The sequence below is a fragment of the Protopterus annectens genome, chromosome 13.part0 (genome assembly GCF_019279795.1).
Source record: "Protopterus annectens isolate FY-2018-M chromosome 13.part0, PAN1.0, whole genome shotgun sequence".
Taxonomy (NCBI): Eukaryota; Metazoa; Chordata; order Ceratodontiformes; family Protopteridae; genus Protopterus; species Protopterus annectens.
In genome coordinates this window covers 743,757,650-743,780,393 of record NC_056747.1, presented here as the reverse complement: position 1 = coordinate 743,780,393, position 22,744 = coordinate 743,757,650, and the positions used below count along the sequence as shown (strand labels likewise).

The following is a 22,744-nucleotide window of genomic DNA, read 5'->3' as shown; positions in this document are numbered from 1 at the left end:
AGCATCATGCTGTGCCACTAACCTGGAGGTGTGGGTATCCTTGATGAATATGGATACTCCCCCACCTTTTGTATTTTGGTCCGGGTTTTGTGGCCGAAATGGATGGTATGAGTTATAGCCTGGTAGTGCTGGGGTGTTGCTCTCTGGAGCGTTAAACCAGGTTTCTGTTACTGCACATATATTGATTTTCTCCATACTGAGGAGCGCCTCGAGTGCATGCATTTTGATGTTTGACTTCTGGCATTGAGTAGCATTACCCTCAGTTTTTTATTACTTATGCTATTTATAGCGGTGGGTTTGTTTTTTGAGCCCTGCCTAAAAAAGGCACTATGGAGGTGGAAGAGCCTTGGCCAGTATTCGAAAGCCTAAAGGTGACAGGTGCAAGCCATCTCTAGCGAAGCAGCGTGGCTTGTTGAGCATGTCATCCTAGGCTGACAGACACTAGATCCCCTTTGAATGACACCAGAAACTTAGCCAGTTGTTGAAATTGATCATTTTTTCTCTATACCGTGGTATCATTCTTGGTGAGGGCAGGATGCTACTCAGGGTCAGGGTCATACCGGCCTGGGCTACGTGATCAGAGAGCTCCTCCATGTCTCTTTTCATGTAGTCCAGGGAGGTACGGCTCAGGTCATTCAAACCAATCTATGGCATTTGTGTATGCGGTGTTATTCACTACCAGTTCAGAGCAGATTTGGGTGTTACCTTTCAGACTGTGGACTTATGTGCAGAAGACCTTGTGATTGTCCTTAGTGGATGTGGCCAATTTGGACTCAGAGTTAGCCTTAGAGAATTTCAGTGAACTTATTTGCTTGTTCAGACAAAGGAGAGATTGCTTCCAACTTGGCACCTGTTCCTTCTTGGTCCTGGACAGCAATTTTTTTCCTTTTATTATAGTTTGTTTATTGGTGCTGTCCACCAGACAGGTTTACTCTTCCTTGAGGAAGATGATTTGGTCATGTCTGGTATTACTGAGTCCATGCAGCTATGTAAGTGCTCATGTAGTTTTTTGGTGTAGGCTTGGACATTAGTGCTAGTTCCTACTGAAGGGATGGTGGCTGAAAAGCGCCTTATACCTGCTCTCAGGAGATTGTAGTCAGCTTTGGAAAAGTTTTTTTGTTTAACCCTGACGGGGGGGGGGGGGGGGGGCAGAGGAGATGGTGACTTTGAAAGTGATCGCTTTATGGTCAGATCTTACTAAGGAGGATGACACTGTAGGGGTGCTACAGTGGCTTCTCATGCTGGTTAGTACCAGGTCCAGGATATTTTCACCTCTCATAGGGGTGTCGACAAGCTGATCCAATGCACTGGCATTGATAAAGTCAAGGAATCTCTGGGCATTCATGTTTGGACTAGAATAGCTCTTCCACAATATGGTTGGGTAGTTAAAGTCACCCAAGATCAGGGTAGAGGGTTGAATCTTGAAGGATTCAAGCAAGTCCAGATAGGTGGAGTGGGTGATTTGAATAGATGTTTTGTCAACAATTAACTGCATTTGGAGTGTCTGCTGTGCATCGTACCATCTGACCAGCCTGGAGGTGTGTATGTCTTTGATAAATATTGAAACTCCACCTCCTTTGGCTTTGTAGCCCTCTGTTTGGGGTCTAAAAGTATGGTAGGATGAGTAACCTGGTACAGCTGGGGTGCTCTTTGCAGCTTTGAACCAGGTTTCAGTGACTGTACAAATGTCAGCATTCTCCAGGGCAAGGAATGCTTGCAATGAGTGCAGTTTTATACTAAGACTCCTAGTGTTTAGCAGCATGTCCTTTAAATTTCGTTTAGAAGAATTTTTCATGTTGGTAATTTTGTGCTCATAACTTTGCCTAAAAAAGGCAGTATGGGGGAGGTAAGAGCCTTTGCCAGAAGCCTGAAGCCCAGTTTCTCTGCTTAAGCAGAGATTATCATAGAGGACCCCACTCACTTTAATTTTTGTCTCCGATCCCTCATATATCCTCCTAATCAACCTTATAATTTTATCAGGGAATGCAAATGCTTCCATTGCTCTGCTCATAAAGTCCTCCTTTCCAGGGTGTCATTCCTTATCCTCCAGATAAGATTCTTCTGTTTTCACCTGCTCTTCATCACATGCTGTCCTAAGGACTGATAGAACCAGTTCCTCCTCCTCAAGTGAGGATGGTTGTTATTCAAGGATGTTCCTAGTGCCATAGAAAGAAAATGCTTGGAGACCAGTTTCTGGCTCTTCCTTTCCAAAACCTGTTTAAGATAGTGCCCCAATTCAAAATAAGTTTACTTCACAGCCTGTTATCTCTTCTGCCTCTTTCAAGTTTCCTAGTAACACTAGACTTATAAGATGCTTATTATCACATTCCAATTCACCCAGATTTCAGACACTTCCTAAGGTTTTGTATGTCTAGAGGACATTATTGGTCCTTCACCTTAACCTTTGGACTATCCAGTGTTCCAAATGTTCACAAAGTATCTAGTTCCAGTTATAACTCATTGCAGGCTACAGGATATCCACATTGTTCCATGTTTAGATGATGTGCTTATCTTTGCAGAGTATTTTTCAAGGTTTCATGACTCTATCTCTTGGGTGAGAGATCTCTTAAAAAAGCTGGGATTCAAAGAGAACAGTCAAAAGTCTTTCTTGACTCCCACACTCAGGATTGTGCTCTTGAGACATCAACTTGACACCTCAGTTCAAAAAGCTTTTCTTCCGCAAGAAAAAATAGATCCCTATTTAGATCCGTTTCTAAAGTTTTTTCCACTCAGACTTTGGTCACTGCAAAGGAATACCTCAAGATTTTGGGTCTTATGTCATCTATGACTCTCAGGATACCCCTGACAAGACTCCAAATGAGAAAGACAGTCGTATTTGAAATGTCTTTGGTCCCAGCATAACCACTCTTTATCTTTTCAACTTCCAGTGCTAGGGCTTGTTAGAAAGGAAATATTTTAGTGAAGACAACGGATATCATAAATTCAGGTCTCCCCTTCTCCCTCCCTGCTCCAAAGCAGTTAGTCACCACAGACAATTCAGACTTTGCTTGGTGAGCAGTTTCAGCAGGAAAAAAAGCGCAGCAGTGTGGGAAAACAAGCATATTAACATCTAGGAGATACTTGCCCCAGTCAAGCCACTCAACTCTCTGAACCATCTTTGGACCCCAGGGCCTCTTCAAAATGGTTTCGGACAATACCACAGTCATGTGGTACATCAACAAGGTAGGGAGAACCAAGTCATACCCCCCTTTACAGACTAGCCATGTTAGCTTGGGATATAGTTTCAAAGCACAATCTCACCCTACAGGCATCCTACATTCCATCAGAGAAAAACTGTGTGGTAGACATAGACAAGCTTAGCATGACCAGAGCAGACAGTCATGAATGGAAACTAGATCAGGGGGGTCTTTCAAGATTTAATTCATCCGTGGGGAGTTCCTGAAGTAGACCTTTTTGTATCCTCTTTTAACAAAAAACTGACACGTTTCTGTTCCAAGACTCTGTACAAGGCCTGGAAGACAGATGCCTTTTATTTTCTTTGGACAGGAATGTTCCTGTATGTTCTTTCAGCCTTTCCACTAATATCCAGGATACTTTTGAAGATTCAATTCTGTCCTAGACAACTGCATTTCTCCCTTATTTCTGAAATGGCCAAGGACAACTACCACAAGCTTCCTCACAAGCTGGATATACTCACACAAGAGCAGGGTTGTTTGATACACTCCAACATCAATCATTTTCAATTGACTGCCTGAATGATAATATTAATTCCTTTAAGACATTTGTTTATGGAGGACATGCAGTAGGTACTAATGCAGACAAGAAAGCCTGCTTGTGAAAAATCATATATTAGCAAATGAAAAAGGTTTTCTAGTTGATGCCAACAACATAGCCAGAATCCATTCAGGGCTAGTTGTTCTCTGATTGTGCATTATTTCTGCGAGTTAATATCCTATGGCCTTTCTTATTCCTCTGTCAAAGTTCATTTATCAGCTATTTCAGCATTCTGCCATAGATAGTCCTCTTCCAAGCAGGTTCATGTCAAAATGTTCTTGAAAAGTTTTTTTTACATAAGAGGCCACCAAGTAACCAGTGGCCCCTCCTTGGGATCTTAGTTTTGTGTTAGTAAAGCTAACACTTGCTCCATTTGAACCAGCTAATCTGGCTGACTTGAGGGTCTTAATATGGAAAGCAGTTTTACTGATTGCAATGACCTCTCCAAGAAGGGTATCTGAATTGCAAGTTCTTACAGTGAATCATCCCTACCTCATTTTCCATAACTAGCCAAATTATCCATCTCCCTGTTTTCTTTACTGAATCTAAAAATGAAGGAGAAAGGATACTACATACCTTGGATGCCCACAGATAACTCAGGTACTGTCTTAACAAAACTAAATATTTTCAGATCTTCGGATCAATTGTTTATTTCTTGAGAAGGTAAGAAAAAAAGGACAACCATTATTAAAACAAACTATTTCCTAATGGTTGTCTAAGGCTATTACCTTTTGTTATAATCACCATAACAAATCTATTCCAGGTAGGGTCAAGGCCATCTCTACCAAGGCCTTAGCTTCATGTATGGCTTTTTAGAAAGAGCTGGATTCTAAATATATTCTAGAGGTTGACAGTTGGTCCTCTGTACATATTTTTACAAAACACTATAAGCTTGATTCCTTCTCTAGGTCCAGATCAAACTTTGCTAAGACCATTCTCCAGGGGTTCCAGGACTCTTCTCCTTCCACCACCCAAATGTAGCTAGCTATTGTAATCTACCCATGTAGCTAAGACTACTGCAGCAGTGATCAATATAATGAACATAGTACAGTTGTGTAAGTTGAACTTACTGTAGCAGTAGATGTTCGAATGATCACTGCTGAGGATTGTAGTTCCCTCTCTCCATCCCCCTTGTCTTTGGTGTGTTTTTTATGCCAGGGTGTGGACATTTGTGTTTTGTTCTTCCTACCATAGTCCTTTCAGGGCTCAGCCTACTTCTTTCTGCCGGCAGAAATGCTCTGAAGGGCTTCATGCCCACACTTGTCTTTTAGTCAGCTCAGCTTGAAATGCTTGACAGTTTGGGCATGTGGAAGGTGCCCTGAAGCTTTGGAAGCTGACAGACCATTATGTCCTTGTCAGGATATAACCCATATAGTTAAGGCTACTGCAGCAGCTATCAATATGATGAACATGGGAAGTTGCCTTTGCATGAACACCAACTATGTATGCCCCATAAAGCACAAGTGCTGCACAAATAAAACTGTCAGAAATCCTTGATAGATAAAATTAGTCTGACAGAAAAATGGTAGGTAATTTAACATCATGTGGAAACAAATCATACATGTCCCATATATACCCAAGCACTACACTAAAATCCTATCAGAGTCCCATGTAAGAAAATTAGGTCTGAGATAAAAAATGGCAGGCAAGATGTCCTCGCATACGTACAAGCAGAATGTACTCAGTAGTACACAAGCACTACTAAAATCCTATTAGAAAGTATCATTAATTAAAATTAGTTTGAGAGAATAAACTGCAGGTAAGTTGTCACTGTATAGGCACAAACTGTGCATGCCCTGTAAATGCACTGGAAGTACACTAAAAATCCTGTCAGAATCCCCTATTTATAAAATTGGTCTGACATCAAAAACAGAAGGTAATTTGTCCCCATGCAAATATTACATGCCTCATAATGCACAAGCACTACTGCAAAATCTCATCAGAAAACCCCATGATAAACAGGTCTAACCGACAAAATAGCCGGTAAGTTGTCACCGCATGAACCAAAACACACATGCCTGTAAATGCAGAAAAACTACATAAAAGAAACATCCAGTTCCTGTATGAGAAAATTTCACCTGACAGGAAAAATGTCAGGTAAGTTGTCACCAAGTGATTACAAATAGTGCATATCACATACATTCCAAGAACAACATTAAAATCTCATCAAAAAACATAACATTCATATTACTCTATCAGAAAAAAAGCATATAAGTTGTCACATCATGTGCATAATGCCCAAAATATACACTAACATCCTGTCAGATGTGATATAAGAAAGCATTAAACTGACAGAAAATAATGGCAGGTAAGTTGACATGTCATGTACACAAGCAGTGCATACCCCACAATCCACAAATAGTACACTAATGTCATGTTGGCATGCCCTAAAAGTAAAAATTAGTCTGACAGAAAAAAATGGTAGGTAACGTGTCATCTTGTTTACAGAGCACATAATGAATACATGCACACACAGTACAATAAAATTCTACTAGAGCCCTTTTTTGAAGACAAAACACTCTAAGTGAAAAAAATGGCAGATTGTCACAGCATGAACACAAGCAATGTACATATTGTCATTATCCCTGGCCAAATAAAAACCCTACCCTACAGACAGATTTTAAGACAATAACCAAAGTAGGATGGAGAGCATAAAATGGCAGGAACCATTAGTAGAAAAAAATGGTCTAGGCACACCAAGATCGGCTATAAGTTAATTTATTGTAATAAATCTTAGTACACAAGCGCTTTCACTCTGCCCAAATGCAAGGCTTTTTTAAGTGGATAAAATCAACTAAAATTCATTCATTTAAATACCCTATTTATTTGAATTAATTTTAGTTGATTTTATCCACTTGAAAAAGCCTTGCATTTGGGCAGGGTGAAAGCGCTTGTGTACTAAGATTTATTACAATAAATTAACTTCTAGCCGTTCTCGGTGTGCCTAGACCATTTTTTTCTACTTGAGATTTTAAGACAAGACAACCTTATTAGCATCGTTAGCATAAACAGTAGATAATCTGATCACATGAGCCCCAAATACCAATCAAAGCTAAAAGTAGCATCTCAGACAAGAAACAGACCTCAAGTAAGAAATACCAGAATTCTTAAAGGGCCAGAACCATGACAAAAAATAGCCCATAGATAGATATATATATATATATATATATATATATATATATACATACATACATATAAAACAGCTACTAAATAAACGAATAAATATTTTTTTGTGTAGAAGAGTTCCAAAAAGGGGACTCATCTGTTTGAAAAGTGTTGTAAAGCCTCTGAGATATTTCTTTATGAGGTGGCAAGAAGGCACTGAAGATTTTAGTCATTCTTGCTACTGATATACCTCCCTTCAAAAGGGCTTAGCCTATAGGCAGCAAGAAAGATAGTGAGGGAGGGCATTAGAGCTTTGGGAGGCTAGCAGTTGCTGCTGCCATTGATGGGATATAACTCATTGACTACTGCAGCAGTGGGAATGATGGATATTCATTTTTTTCTTACACCATCTCGAAAGATAAAACATATCTAACTTTCTGTTTTGTCTTTGCAAGTATCACCCTGATGGAAAACTGATAGCAGTTAGTTAGGAAATAGCACTTCAGCTCTATCAAGAGGTCTCTTACCCCCCATTAATCTGAGAAGCATCCCCCAAGATTGTTCCCTGACACAAAGATGGTGTTTGCATCAGACATTCAAAAAGCCACAGTGGCTGAACTCTGGTTCACAGTGGCTGAAAGGGACTACACCAGGGGAACCAGAAGTAAGTGTGTGGTCTGAGAAACAATGGGTGGCCAATACTGGTGCACTACTATCAGTTGAGGCACTATCTGACTCCGCTGTGGTGGTAAGGGCTTTTTATTTTGTTGTTATGAAGTGCACACAAACACTAAACACACAAAAAAAAACATTTTAACCCTGTAAAACACTTCATGATCCTTAAATATCACAAAAGTAGTAGAGTTTACACAAGAGGTATACATTTACCTCAGAAATAGCACCCAATTCAAAAAATTGAGCCCTTACTAAAAATAACTATCCTTGGCAAGAAACATCCAACACTGAGAAAAAATGTTGGGTTTCTTAAAAAGGGAAATACTTTTAATCATAAATGAAAATAAAGCAATTTTCTGTTAAAGGGAAACAAATTATGTATGCAAGGTTCCCTCTTTGGGGACTTCTTTGCCAGGAAAGAAGCTTGACAGATGATAGATGGTCCTGTGAAACCTCAGAGCTGCTTCCTCTCTAGGCATGTCTTATGAGGCAATGATAATGATGAGCATCATATGGTGCAGATGGCATTCTAGTTGCAGTAATAAACATATAGATGGTCCTGTGAAACCTCAGAGCTGCTTCCTCTCTAGGCATGTCTTATGAGGCAATGATAATGATGAGCATCATATGGTGCAGATGGCATTCTAGTTGCAGTAATAAACATATGGTTTATGTCGCTGCTTGCACATCTTGTTCTGTCTTTTATGTAGGAAGGATGGAAAAGAAACTTCAACCAAGGGTTTAGGAATACATTTATTCAGTTAGGAAGAGTTTTACAATATGCTGTGTAAGGGTTTTTGATGATGGATAGGGAGATGGAGTTTGAATCCCATCCATGTCAACCAATGTAAAAGGAGAAAGATGGTAGTAGACAAATTAGGGTTTGAATCCCACCATTGCTAATGTGAATGGTCATCAAATGTGGATCTCTTGAGTCATAAAAGTGATGCCAAACAGATTACAAAATATAAAGGGCACACAAATATGAATCACTTAACAATTTCCTAAATGCTGCCTACCCACATAACAACAGCATCTAGAAAATATGCACTATTGTCCTGGGTATGGGCTTTTCCCATGTAAACCTAAGAATAGGATTCACACTGAACACTGCACTGAGTACAGTCTTTGGTTAAGCTCTCCAGACATCTTTTTCATCACCACTGTACACAACACACATACATATACCCACACTCACACAATTTAGTTTTCAAGAAAGGCAGGTGACTTTCTCCAACACTATAGTCTTCTGTCCTGGTTTCTGATAGTAAATCTACCACTAACCAGCTCACCAGGCTGAAGACCTCATGAGTTACTGTTTCACTCTTGTTAGAAAGTCAGATAATTATTATAAACACAAATGATGATGTGCATAGCAGAGTGGTCAGTGGAGGTGGATACCAGCAGTTTGTCACTAGTAACTCATAACTATTATCTTTTCAGTGTATAAATAATTGCAAGATAACCAGCCACAAGCTTTAAAAAAATAAATAAATTCATCTAAAAATAAGTTAAGCAACGCAGTTAATAGATAACATCTACGGAGAGATAAAATTGTGTATAGAAACAGAAAATAATAATTTTAAACACATATATTGCAAGAAATGAAACATTTAACTGCAGTTTATATTTTCTAGCGTCTTAAACTAAACTCATCTGAATTTTCTTGGAGACACAAGTGCTGAAAATGTCACAGGCTCCAAATACCAAATACCATTTTAAGATACAGATTCTTAGTTTTACCACTTAAATTTGCTTATTCATGCTCAGCACTTGTTCAGAACTTGTAAGCACTAAATAAGCTACTAATTACTATAGCACTCAAATTTCCTCATTACCTAGAGAAAAACAGTTTTTGTACTTACTTTTCTCACTTGCTTAGAGAAAAACAACTCTTGTACTCACTTTCCTCACTTATCTTGAGGAAAATAGTTTTTTATTCAGGCAGGTCCAAAGGTCAGCTCCTAGTGTTCTCTCCTATCTGATGAATCTGGGCATCATGAGGCAATGTAGAAATTGCCTCATGTACACAGACAACCCTCTCCTCCTACCACCCAACACTACAACCTGTGAGAGGTGCATTTATCTAGCCAAACTGGAGGTAAAGCTTTCTCCAACCAAGACTGAACTTGACAGTCATGAGGAGAAGGTAAACATTTGCACCATACTCATCACACAGTCTCACTAAATCTACACCACCAAAATCCACACATAGTAACACAAAACCATTCGCGGAGGCTCTCAATAATAATCTGTCTAAGCAACAGAGACCTCTAAAGCAGAAACGCAAGCAACCTTCATCCCCCAACACAACCCAAATGACACATAGCCCACAAACTCAGTGTGCCACTCAACCACAGCCTATAAGGCAAAACAACGTACCCAACACACTAGTCATAGGTGACTCTATAGTCAGGCACACTGATGTCCCACTCACCAGGCTAAACAAGAAGGTTACTGTCAGCTGCCTGTCAGGTGCCAGGATCCACCACATAACCAATGCACTCAGGTCACTCCACAACAAGTACAAATATGACTCTGTCATTGTCCACTTTGGTGTGAATGACCTGAGATGTACCTCCCTGGACTACATGAAAAGTGACATGGAAGAACTCTTCGATCTTATAGCCCAGGCAGGTATGACCCTAGATCTGAGTAGCATTCTGCCATCGCCCAGAATGATACCGCAGTACAAGGACAAAATGATTGACTTCAACAATTGGCTAAGCTTCTGGTGTCATTCTAAGGGGATCCAGTATCTGTCTGCTTGGGATGACAAGGTCGACAGACCACAATGCTTTGCCACAGATGGCATGCACCTGTCGCCCCTGGGATTCCAGACACTGGCTAAGGCTCTTGTTGCCCCTATAGTGCCGTTTTAGGCAAGGTTCAAATGACAAATTCACCACTGTAACAGGAACAGGCAAGCAAAAACTGAGGGTAATGCTACACAATGCTAGAAGTCTAAATCTCAAAATGCACTCACTCGAGGCACTCCTTAAAATGGAGAACATCGATATCTGTGCAGTGACTGAGACCTGGTTCAAGGCTCCAGAGAGCACCCCTGCACTACCAGGCTATAACTCATACCACACTTTTCGGCCATGTAACCTGGACCGAAACACCAAAGGCGGAGGTGTGTCCATATTCATTAAGGATATCCACACCTCCAGGTTAATGATCAGCATAATGCATCAGAGGTTATCCAAGTGCAACTAACTCTGGGAAAAACTGCAATCCAAACTGTAGCTTGCTACAGATTCCCCCACCATGCCCCAGGATTCCCACTCCTCTTTTCTTGATGTGCTGGAAAATATTAGGGTTCAACCAAACACCCTAATAATGGGTGACTTCAACTACCCCACCATTAACTGGGAAAACTACTCGTGTACCAACTCCTTAGTGCAACGCTTTCTGGAATTCATAAACTCCAATGCCCTGGATCAATTTATCCACACCCCCAACCAGGGGCAACAATATCCTAGACCTAGTCATTACCAACATGAGTGACCGGTGCTCCACAACTGAAGTCAACTCCTCGTTGGTCCGATCCGACCATAAGCTAATCACCCTCAATATCCACATCCCGCCTCCACACCCCATTAAGGAAACCATGGTAAAAAATTTCTCCAAAGCCAACTTCATGCTTCTTAAGACAGAAGTGGTTAACCTCATGACACCCATGCAGATGGACAATACAGTTACAACTGCTGAATCCTACACAAATGTACTCTATAAGCACTTACACTAGTGCATGGATCGTGCTATCCCAAACAGAACCAAGACGCTATCCTCCAAAAAAAGGAAGCCAATCTGGTGGTCCCCTGCCATAAACAAACTGTACAACAGAAGGAAGAAACTGTTGCAAAAGAGAGTAAAATCCCATGAGTGGAGGAGCTCCTTGGTCAGCTTCAGTAAGAAGCAGAGATCCCTTATAAGATCCTCCAAAGCTAGCTACGAAAACAAAATCACCACTAATTCTAAGGACAACCACAAAGCATTCTATAGCTATGTCAAGAATCTCGATGGCAACACCCAGATCTGCTCTGAGTTACAGCACATCGGCACGAAAATTACAGAACCAACTGATATTGCCAACATCCTGGCAGATAGGTTCAGTGCTAACTTTACTCCCCCCAACCCCATAAAGGGCCCATATCTATACAAGAAGAATGCAGAGTCCCTATAATCACAACTACACAGGTAAAATCTGCACTCTCTAAAGCCAAAAACACAGCATCCATGGGACCGGACAACATCCCAGGCTGCGTTTTACATGAACTTCAGAAAGAAATGGCTCACCACTTAAGCACCATGTTCAATAATAAGCTCACATCAGGCTTTCTGCCCACTGAATTGCGCACAGCAACAGTTATCCCACTCCACAAAGGGGAAGCCACCACTGATCCCAGGAACTATCGACCTATTAGCCTCACAATGATCCTGGTCAGCAAGACCATGGAACGTATCATCATGGAACTCAAAGACATTGGTAACCTCCAAACTCTGGATCCCACCCAGTTCGGGTTTGTGAAAGGCAGATCATGCCTCCTGAACCTGATCGACTTCTTTGAGGCAGTCACCAAGGCCATAGATGAGGGTAGGGTGGTTCACACAGCCTATCTTGACCTCTCCAAGGCTTTCAACACCATCCCCCATTCTGAACATATAGCTAAACTCACTAAACTAGGTATAAATCCCTACATCACAAGATGGGTTGCCAACTGGCTCACTGACAAGAACCCACACTGTAAAAGTTGCAGACTCCAAATCTGACCTCAAAGCAGTGACAAGTGGAGTACCACAGGGTTCCGTCCTGGGACCCCTCCTGTTTAGTATCTACTTCTCTGAAGTACAGGCTAACACAAAAGGCCTCTGGCTAATGAAGTTCACAGATGACTGCAAACTAGGAGCCAAAGTCAAGTCACCAAATGATGTGGACATCCTACAGAAGGGCCTCACTGAGACAGAAACCTGGTGTCAGAGCCATGGCCTCAAGCTCAATGCCAAAAAGTGCAGTGTCATCCCCTTTGGAAAAAACTCTGTACCCATGAACTACCACACAGGCAGCAATCTACTTAACACCGAATGTGTGATAAGAGACCTTGGGACCCATGTGGACAGTAGCCTCTCCTTTGAAAGTCACATCGCCACAGTAGTCAGGAAGTCCTTCTATGTGGCACACCTCAACATAAAAGGGTTCTCATCCAGGAAAAAAAAGGTAATTGTTCCCCTCTACTAGACAGTCAATAGACCCATTATAGAGTACAACGCCCCATTTGGAATGTATATCACAAGACATCTGCATCAGCTGGAAAGGCCACAGAAGTACCTCACAAAGAGGATTACTGGCCTCAAACAAATTCCCTACACTGACCATCTCAAAAAACTCCAGCTTTACTCCGTAGCATATCACCTACTCCGAGGTGATCTCTGCCTAACATATAAAGCTATGTCAAACCCAGAGCTGTTGGACATGCTACACCTAAAGAAATCCCAATCCCTCCAAGCTACATGCTCTAGGGACCTAAACCTTGTCACCTCAATAAACAGGACACGTTGGAGGGATAGATTCTGTCCCAGAGACTTCCCATACTCTGAAACAGGCTACCCATCTATGTCAAGCAAAGTTGTTCATTAGCACTCTACAAGAAAAATCTGGATGAGTGGATTGGAAAAAGGAAATACACCCCAGGGATCACTTCTGTGTCTCTGCTCAACAGTGGCACAGGAAAATAACTTTCTTGGGTGGCGTAAGCCAGGGAACCTTGTTGGCTGGGCTTACGTAGGCCCTTGAGCCAATAGCCTAGTACCTACCTATGAACTTATGAACCTATAACAGTTCACTCAGCTGTTTGCTTTATATCTTATTCTCAACTACAGGTGTAACCAATCAGGTTTTTACACATTTACAAACTAATGAGACAATTTACTTACTTTTGGTTCAGCTAACGCTTGGAATAATTTTCCAGCTGCATTTCTATGTCCCTTTGCTTTCTGCCTTGGAACAGTGAAATCCTGTAATTAAAGGGCAAATCAATTATATTTTCATATCTTATGTATTTATGTATAACTGCTATGGTTTCCAACAGACAGTGGGAAGTTACTCTACAATTCAATTACAAATATTTTATTTTTGCATTTTTTTCATTCAAAGAAAATAATCACAGGTTCTCAGATATTTCAACTTGTGGTAAATACTTTTATTCAGAAAACAGTGCCATATTTATATATATAAACATTTCTCCCCTTTTCGACCTTAACCAAGGTTTCTCCAGACGTTCTCAAAAATTAAGACTGACATGAAGGTGCATTCTTCTCGTACGCTATCCAATTCCTTGTCTTAAAGGGTTATCTAGGTTTACGAGATGGCATCCTGTTTGACCAACCTCCACCTTGGTGTGCTCCGACTGAATCTTACCACCACCATCTCTGTGAACCCATCTTAATAGTTAACTCTACCTATTTTTTTTTCTGCACAACACCTTCCTAACACAGAAAGCAAGAGTATAGTCCCTAGTGCTTGTTAGAATGCAAGCTACAAACCTCTGCAAGGTTTCTGGGGTATTCTTTATCTCAGGGGGCATCTTGTTGATCTCATATAACTCAAAATGGATAAAAAGTTGATCTCTCTTTTGATGCAAGTGTCAAGAATACTTGCCAGAATCCCTTAATCAGGTCAACATTATTCAGATACATAACCCCAACCAAATGCTCCAATGCCTCAGTTGTCCTGGACATGGGGTCAGCATACAACTCTGTAGGACTATTCAATTTCCTGTAATCTACACAGAATCTGGTGAAGCCATCTTTCTTTGGTACTGGCATGAGATGCCCAAGGGCTGTTGCACTCCTGGATTACCTCAGATCGAACATCTCCTCCAGTTCCTCTCTCAGGGTTTGCTTAACTCATTCAGGCATACTACAAGGGGCTTTGATAGGTTGCTGAGGCCTATGTCCTGATGGTACTTCCCCAGGTGGGTAAGACTTGCTGTGAAAGGGCTACCTCATCCACTGAGGTGTCAGACTGAGCCTCTCTGAGAAGGTCTACCACAAGACCCCCCTCTAGTTCATTCTTTAAACTGCTGCAGACACTGACTACCAATGCCCCTCTGCCACGGTAGAGTTTGTGCTTCTGCCTCCATGTAGTTAGAATCACTTATGTTACAAATGTGAAAGAGCTTTCCCATGCTGCCAGGGGTTTATTGTGTGGCACAGGAATAAGAACCATTACCTTCTGCCCAAGAAAATAATAACTGGTCCTGGTTGTCCAGTCAAACAAGACTTTTTGCTGGTGCTGCCTCTGTGCTAGGTGCTCTTATACAAATCCTCTAAGTGCCGTAAGCCTGGTCATGAAGTTTAGGACATATTCTGTAACAAATTCCTTGTGCTAATGACTGTCACACTCCCACTCATCATGAATTAAATCCAGGGGCCCCTCTCACCCTGCAATCATACAATTCTGTGGGTGAAAATACAAGATTTCCTAGGAAACTTAACTGTATGCAAAGAGGAGATAGAGCAGGTACCTGCCTCACTCTGGCTTTAACTGGTCTGTGAATGCTTTGTAATGTCTACTAGCTTATTATTATTATTATTATTATTCCTGTTAGAATATAACCATGGATAACTCACTCTTCAGACTTTGGTTCAAGTTGACTTTAATATACCATATGTATATGTCCACAAATGCTTGCATGTATCGCAACACATTGTATGTATAAATCTACAAAGTACTGCAAGTATTTAAGATGTGTGATGCCTGTAAATGTTATATATTATTATGAGCTTGTACTGTGAACTGTCTGATATTTTCTAATGTTACTCTGCCTTATGTCTATTTAAATACCATTGTTTCTTATCTGCTTGGTCATGTATGTATTTAACTGGAGCTTTTCTGCCCGAGCCTCCGCTAAAAATGGACATGTGTCCAGTTGGACTTTCCCAGTCAACAAATGTAAAACAAATAAAATAAAATAAATACATTATTACTTTTTTAAGTCATTAATTCATACAGGCCAATAAAGTCAAAGCCCCATTATCTGTAGATGTGGCCCATTTTGCCATTTTAGGAAATCATCAGTGCAGCACAAGTGTATGGTTCAGCCATTTTCTGAAAATACTCAACTTTTAAGAAAGCCTTCTGTCCATAACAGGATTACAGTCATTGTAAAATATCCCGAAAATACCAATAAATAAACAAAAAGGTTACAGGAAAAAAAAAAAAAGACTAGCAAACTACAAACCAGTCTTCACTGCGACCTCCTTTGAAGGAGGTACATGAGAAGTATGTCAAACGGCATTCAGAAGCCATAGAGCTGGAACATTTGTGTATCCTTAATGGGTGATTTGCATATTTCCCACATGCCTCCTTCAAAAGAGGTCTAAGGTATTACACAGTGAAGATTCTGTTTTCCAGAGTATTTTTTGATATCGTACTGCTTCTTCCATATATTTTTGTTAGCACTGTTTGCCTTTTATAAATCACTGCTTATTCACTGTAGTCTTTAAATAATTTGTTCTGTATGAATTCAATTACATCAGTTACTTTCTATAAAAACAAAAAAAAAAGCAGTATCTTATCGGAGTGGATTAAATTACAATAAAAACATCTAAAATATCCCTTTGATTTTATCAATTTGCATGACTTGTCAATCTTTCAATAATCTGACCATTAGTGTATAGACAATCAGGCAATCTGGGCAGCCGCAGTGGTTAGCGTTGCCACCTCACAGCAAGAGGTTCTCCGGTTCGATCCTCAGCTGGGGTGACTTCTGTGTGGAGTCTGCATGTCCTCCCTGTGGTCACGTGGGTTTCCTCCCGCATCCCAAAGACATGCTGTAGGTGGATTGGATACTCTAAATTGACCCTAGGTGTGAGTGCGTGCATGTGTGTGCCTTCTGTGGAAGGTTGGGTGCTGGGCTGGCAACTCGACACCGTAAAACTTCACTGCCAATCATGAGCAGACAGGTGATTCGCTGTGGCGACCCCTAACTAGGAAAAGCCGAAAGAAGAAGAAGATATTATTTGGTTCTTCTGTGGAACCACTTTACTTGTTCTTCTTATACACTTGTGGTCTGATAGCTAGGAAGAGGTCCCCCTTCCTCCACATCCTTTTAACTGTCTTATACTCCTAGTCTACCAATCAGATTATATGCAATCTGAATATTAATAACTTTATGTACTTCAGCAGGTTAATACTTCAGAGTAATCAAGCACTTATAACTTGTTTAATAATCAAAACTTCCTTATTGAAAAACAAATAGATGAGCACCTTTGCCCTTTGAAGAGATTTGTCAGACCAAGTTATAACTGCTTGATTACTCTAAAGTCCCAGCTGAACTTCTGTACAGTGCATAGCTCTTTTTTCCTATTTTTTTTAGGATTCTCAGCCAGCAGTTTTATTGCTCACAAATAATAGTTTTCCCTGTTGTCTATTATTTTTTCCTTATGGGAGGGAGATGACTTGCCTCCTAAGGCTGGAAAACTATTGTGTCACACTACAATGATCTGCAGTTTTCAAATACTTACACACACATATATGTAGATATGAATATGTGTGTGTGTCTGGGTGTTGTGTGTATTGAAAGGGTTGATAGGACTGTATAACACTGGAATGAGCTTGAAACAACTAGAAGAAACTGGAATGTGACTGGAATGAATGTATTTTTCTGTCAATTACCCAGAACTGTGCCGAACAGGGGCCAGTCTCTCCTTTATGGACCAAATCTTCTTGTTTCAGAATAAAGCCTACAAACTTTGCAGTTTTATTAAAAATGCTTTATTATGTACAGTCAATACCATTCCAATTCTCTTTCCAATAACAGTGCTGACAAACTGAAAACAGTCAGTATAAATTCTGCACTCATATCCAAATACTGTTTCCAAAATAACAGTGCTGATAGAAATTCTTTATTTATATCCGATACAGTTTCCAATAACAATGCTGATAAATTAATAGTTCTCTGCATCCATATTCTTCAAATTCCTTTCCTCCTGAATAATATCATTAATATTCTGAAATGCTGGACATTTGACCTGCCTTCTGAAGACTGCACTGCCATGACTCTCTGCATATCAGTCCAAATGAACTAACTTAACTGTGTCTGAAGTATTTCCTAATAATACCAAAACCCTGCAAATCTCTACATGCCTCCTTAGCCTTGGTTCTCAAGCCTTGTACCATACAAAATGTGTTTGTACTCAAATGTATAGCACATTCTGTTATCAGTATTCTTAACTGAAAGTTATTTATTCTCTGAAACACTATGCAAACTGTGAAGCCTGCATTAATATGGCTGCATTTCTAGACTTATGCAAGAGAATACTGTATTTTTGTACATTTAAATGATACTAGATCTAACATCTTCTCCTGAGATACCTGAACAAACACAGGTATCTCTTTCTGTAGTTCCTTCTATAATTACTTTATAAATCTATTCATATGGTCTGCAGAGGATATTATAATCATCTCTAGGACTAAAGTAAATTATAAGTTTTTTTTTAATTTGGTAAACAAACTTGCAATTTTAATTTTCATCACTAGGTGTCACTTGAGCATTTATGGTCTGTTTGGATCAAAGTCTCTTTAGTTTACAATTTTATTCTAACTGGACAATTTTTTAACATGTTATAACTGGTAGACTCGCTTTCTACATTTATAATGGATTCCTATCATATGATCGAGTTTTCAGAAAGTCGAAATTCATATGGTTGGGACAATATGACGAGTTTCCAAAAACTTGAACATCAAAAAAAAAAAAAAAAAAAAAAAAAAATCTACCTTTTTTTACATTTGTGTGCCCCCCCCCCCCCACACTCTCTGCAAATTATACCAACTCCAAGATGGCACTACAATGGGGAAAGGGTAAATTTCCCAATCTGTACTGTACCGGGATCTCCAATCAAAACCTTCGAATTTTCAAAAACTCGATCATATGGTCTCGACCGAGTTGAGTTTCTGAAAACTAGATTTGTTACTAATATCCTATTTACCTTTTTAATTTCTGTGTACTGTAATAGATGTCTACCTTCTAAATTTCTGTTTTACATTTCCTGTAAATATTTATGATCTGTAATATAAATACGTTTACTAAAACATATACTTTCTGTATTTTAAATATTATGTAAGGTGCACTGTATTCTGTAAAATAATTAACAAATTAAGCCTGACCTGTTATGCCTTGAGTATATTAATTAACTACTACTACTTATTCATTAGATAACTTATCTTAATAATCCCATTACAAATAATTCTGTCACTTACTAATGACTGAACAATGTGAAGTAATGCTGTTAGAAATGTATAACTGAGTATGGATGTTATATTCTGAAATCTGACTGAAATGTACTATACTGAACTCATAACTTGATGAATGCCATATTCTGAACCTTGACTGAAATTTACATTAAAGTGATACATATTTAGACTGAACATCAAAAATAGCCGTGTATAAATATTATATTCTGGGAAACTAACTAAATTAATACTACAGGAATACCTTTTCTACCAGTGTTACTTAAACACAGATAAAAACAAACTGAAATCTGGTAATTTTATATTCTGTAGACTAAACTATTAGTAAAGGAATGCCTTTTTTCTGTCAGTATTATCTGAACACAGATAAAAGTATAAAGTGAATACTAGTACTGTTTTACAAATGTTTAACACTCATCTGCATAAATGCACATATGTTGTATATACATTTTAACTTTAAAGAATTTAGATAACTGAAACAGATTTAAACAAATATTGAAGTGCTGCACATCTGCTGTATACACATTTTAACTTTAAAAAATACTTTTCTTTAGATAACTGAAACACATTTAAACAAACATATAAATGCACATTTGCTGTACTTGAGTTGTGCATCACAGCTCTTGCCAAGTTTAGGCCTTACACTGCATTGTTCCAGTCACTGTTGAGGTATTGAAAGGGCCTCCCTAGAGTCCTTGGAATGCTGGATACACTTAGGCCTTCCATACCTCCCCTTTTCCATTTCTTATGCAAGGCTGAGTGAGGGTGGCTGCAGTGGTGCAGCAGTTAGTGTTGTCGCCTCACAGCAAGAGGTTATCCGGTTCGATCCTCAGCTGGGGTGCCTTCTGTCTGCATCCCTGTGGTCAAGTGGGTTTCCTCAGAGTGCTTTGGTTTCCTCCCACATCCCAAAGACATGCTGTAGGTGGATTGGACACTCTAAATTGACCCTAGGTGTGAGTGTGTGCATGTGTGTGTGCCTTCTGTGGAAGGTTGGGCGCCTGGCTGGCAACTCAACACCGTAAAACTTAACTGCCAATCATGAGCAGACAGGTGAGCCACTGTGGTGACTCCTAACCGGGATAAGCCGAAAGAAGAAGAATGCAAGACTGAGTGACTGAAGTAATACTTTTCTTGACCATATTTAAAATCACACTGGAAAAGAAACCTAGAGCAATATCTGTAAAGCACAAAAAAGCAGCATCAGGCCCTTAAAATAACATTTGCAGCTTTAACAATTATAAACTGATAGCATTGCTTGTTGTCCTGACATTATTTACATTTTTCTGCATGAAATAAACATATGCTGCTAATAAATTCTTGTAAGTCTGTAAGCAAACTGATTATGTACTATGGTGAAATGGAAAGGCTGTAACTTTATTATTAAATCAAATGGAAACCTCAGTAGCATTGTTTTTTTTTTTCTTGTCATTACCTCAAATGAAACTAAATAAGTAATCTGACACTGTATTAACATTTAATTTTTTTTTGCTTCTACACCTCTATAAATTAATCTTAACTATTGAACTTTCTGGGTTTACTCTGTGACCCTCAGGTCATAATTTATTCTGCAGTCTGTAAGTCTGTCCAAATAAAGCTGTTCCTTTAGCTGATGTAATTTATTTTTTTTTCAGTACTGCTGAATGCTGGAAGGATTTATTGCTACTGTCTACAATTTTCTTGGATAAATAGTAACAACTGTTACTGATCTTTACCATACTGATTTATGGCATACAGTACTGTCTTTATTTCAGCTCGCCGAGCTGGCCTGCAATCTGATAACTCAGTTACGCAAGTCTGTGCGTCTGGTGTACTTGGTAAACTGCAATTTCTGCATGAAATATATACACAGTCTTAAACTGTTTACATACACACTTATTTTCTAGAGTTAAACTAATTTGATTCTGAAACTTTACTTGTCTGCCCTTTATACATGTATGAACCTGTGGCTTTAAGACACTATTTATGATGCACTGTTTTCTTTCATGAGATCTGAAATTTTGACTGTACTGTCACTTTTAAACTGTAACATTAACTTTTTGGAATTCTGACATTCAACAAACTAGCAACATCAATATATTATGTATACACTGCAACACTTTACTACCATAATTTAGAGGTCTTAAAGTCTGCTAAACAATAAATAATAAACAATAACACAAAAAAATCAGTTGCCAGATCTTTAACTGTAAACCCTTTATTCCATGAATTAACTTGATGATCATTTCTGGTATACCTATGCAACATGTGCTTCCAGAATGGCAAATGTGTACTGTTAACTTTTTTTCTTACTGGCCACTCCCAGTATATCTTTCTGAGAAAAATATTAAACTGTGGTAATTTAATTCCCTGGATTTCAGCTGTGTCAACTGAACTGGAATTTATTTTATCTTTAACCCATAAATCTGCATATTCCTGTCATAACCAATTCTTTAAATTCTGTACATTTGTACAAACCACTGCAAACAAATTCTTACAAGTATCATCCGTGTGCATTACTGTACATTGTCTAGGATTTTTATTTTTTTAATAAATCTTGTTACTGAAGTCTAAAATGTGTAACTCTGATGATATGTTTATACGTATATGGACAAGTTACACTTAGAACTAACCTGTAGTCTTTGACCCTTTAAATCCTGACAAAACTGCTCCAGTATCTTCCAGTAGATGCCTATTTGTAACTGAAATTGACAAATAATGTTTTGGTGCTGAACTGCCACACCCTTTACAGATAAGCTGAAAATCCTTTTTTTTCAAAAACTAGCAACAACACTGATGAGCTATGGAATATGTTTCTTCTTTACTTTCCCCGGAAACACTGGTAATGGCATTGACTTGAGTTAAGGTATGCATTTCTTCTTTACTTTGTTCTGAAGTCTGTATATCATTTATGCTGGTATTTACTTTATGAAACTGAGCCAAATATGCACTCTGATCCCTCTTATCTCACCTCAGTGCAATATTTGCACTGGCTTCTGAGAACAAGAAAAGTACAGTTTTGTACCTACCATAAATGTAGATGTTCGAGGATTCCCTTGCTGCAGTCCTGACTATTGGGTATAGTCCGCGTCCCAGTCGGCCCGAATACCAGAGTATAAGGCTGACGTCGGTCATGGCGCCTTAGACTGGCGTCAGTACGTCAGGGTACTAATGCGCATGACCGGCGTCATTTCCTCAGTCTTTTCTTGCCCCAGATGTCAGAAGACCCAAAAAGACAAGTCCCAAAAACAACCTGCACCAATAAACATGTACAATATATATACAGTAATATATATACAAAAAATATAAGCATGTAAACTCACCTACACAACCACCCTGAAACACAGAGGGGAAGGAGGGAGGGTAAATTGGACTGCAGCAAGGGAATCCTCGAACATCTACATTTATGGTAGGTACAAAACTGTACTATGTTCTTCGTCTTCCCTTGCTGCAGTCCTGACTATTGGGTAGAATCCCAAAGCAGAGGGAAGGGAGGCTGGCAAATTATAAAGTAGCAGGAGCTGACAACATGCCTTGTAAAACAGCTGTGGCAAAACCAGCTCTAGTCTTAGAGTATATAGGCAGGTGATAATGCCTAGAGAAAGTATGCACTGAACTCCAAGTAGCTGCTTCCAGAATATCCTTAGTTGCCACCCCCCTTAGAAATGCTGTTGAAGCGGCCGTAGCCCTAGTGGAATGAGGCCTAATCCCAGCTGGAACCTCTTTGCCATGATGGGAATAACAAAATGCAATGCAAAAGCCAATCCACCTAGAAATAGTTTGTTTTGACACAGGTTTGCCCTGTGAACTTAAAGCAAAAGAAACAAGTAACTGCTGAGACTGCCTAAAATCTTTAGTCCTGCTCAAATAATAACGCAATTGCCTGTGTACATCTAAAGTGTGCAAAATCTTTTCCCCTTTATTTTGAGGATCTGCAAAAACGTAGGCAAATGAATAGTTTGGTTTAAAGCCACACTAGAAACCACCTTAGGCATA

General features: G+C 39.4%; 1 long non-coding RNA gene across 1 annotated transcript in view; it reads right to left on the bottom strand.

The window, feature by feature from the left end:
- The window catches only part of LOC122787630, a 298,470-nt gene that overhangs the window by 209,601 nt on the left and 66,125 nt on the right, over positions 1-22,744 (bottom strand). Inside the window, exon 2 of the long non-coding RNA XR_006362583.1 lies at positions 13,453-13,533. This is a non-coding gene — a long non-coding RNA (uncharacterized LOC122787630). The remainder of the gene's footprint in view (positions 1-13,452; positions 13,534-22,744) is intronic.